The sequence below is a fragment of the Hakea prostrata genome, chromosome 10 (assembly GCF_041222555.1).
Source record: "Hakea prostrata isolate BN-2017 chromosome 10, UWA_Hpros_2, whole genome shotgun sequence".
In the NCBI taxonomy this organism is placed as follows: Eukaryota; Viridiplantae; Streptophyta; class Magnoliopsida; order Proteales; family Proteaceae; genus Hakea; species Hakea prostrata.
The window spans coordinates 11,111,392-11,112,557 of NC_142609.1; positions in this window are offsets into that span (position 1 = coordinate 11,111,392).

The following is a 1,166-nucleotide window of genomic DNA, read 5'->3' on the forward strand; positions in this document are numbered from 1 at the left end:
TCAATAGAGCTTCTCTTGAAAGAATATATGGCGAAGAATGATGCAATTATTCAGAGTCAAGCATCTTCATTGAGAAATTTGGAGAATCAAGTTGGGCAGCTAGCTAATGCTTTAAGCAACAGACCTCAAGGATCATTGCCAAGTGATACTGAAAATCCTAGGTGTGAAGGCGAAGAGCATTGCAAGGTTATTTCATTGAGGAGTGGGAAACCTCTAGAGCCACCTCATTTTAAGTCCAGTCAACCAAATGAGCCTGTTTCTATCCAAGAAGAAGGGGAAAAGGAAGATCCAATGGTTGTTCAAAAGGACCAATATGATTCTGAAACACAGAGTGCTGAACCACCAGCTACAGCACCATTGCAACAGGGTTCTCCAGAAAAACTGCCTTATAAACCACCCCCCTTTCCTCAAAGATTTCAAAGGCAGCAACAAAACCATCAATTCAAGAAATTCTTGGATGTTTTGAAGGAGCTCCACATCAATATACCATTGGTAGAAGCACTTGAACAAATGCCAAATTATGTGAAATTCATGAAAGACATCCTTTCTAAAAAAAGGAGATTTGGAGAGTTTGAGACAGTAGCCATGACACAAGAGAGTAGTGCCTTCTTGTTGAACAAGCTTCCTCAAAAATTAAAGGATCCTGGAAGTCTCACCATTCCTTGTGCTATTGGAGAGAATTATATTGGGAGAGCCCTTTGTGACCTTGGAGCTAGCATTAACCTTATGCCAATGTCAATCTTCAAGAAGCTTGGTGTGGGAGAAGCAAGGCCAACTACAGTAACACTTCAGCTGGCTGATAGATCCTTAGCTCATCCTGAAGGAAAAATTGAAGATGTCTTGGTAAGAGTTGATAAGTTCATCTTCCCTGCTGATTTCATTGTTCTTGATTTTGAAGCTGATAGAGATGTGCCCATCATTCTTGGAAGACCCTTCTTGGCCACTGGAAAGACTTTGATTGATGTACATAAAGGAGAATTAACTATGAGGGTAAATGGAGAGCAAGTTACTTTCAATGTTCTCCAGGCAATGAAATCTCCAGATGAGATAGAGCAATGCTCAATGGTAGATATCATTGAGGAGCTGGTTTTAGAAGAAGTTGAGACAAAGGGCAGTAAATTTCCATTAGAGCTTTCATTAGCATCTGAAATTTCACAAGTGGGTGA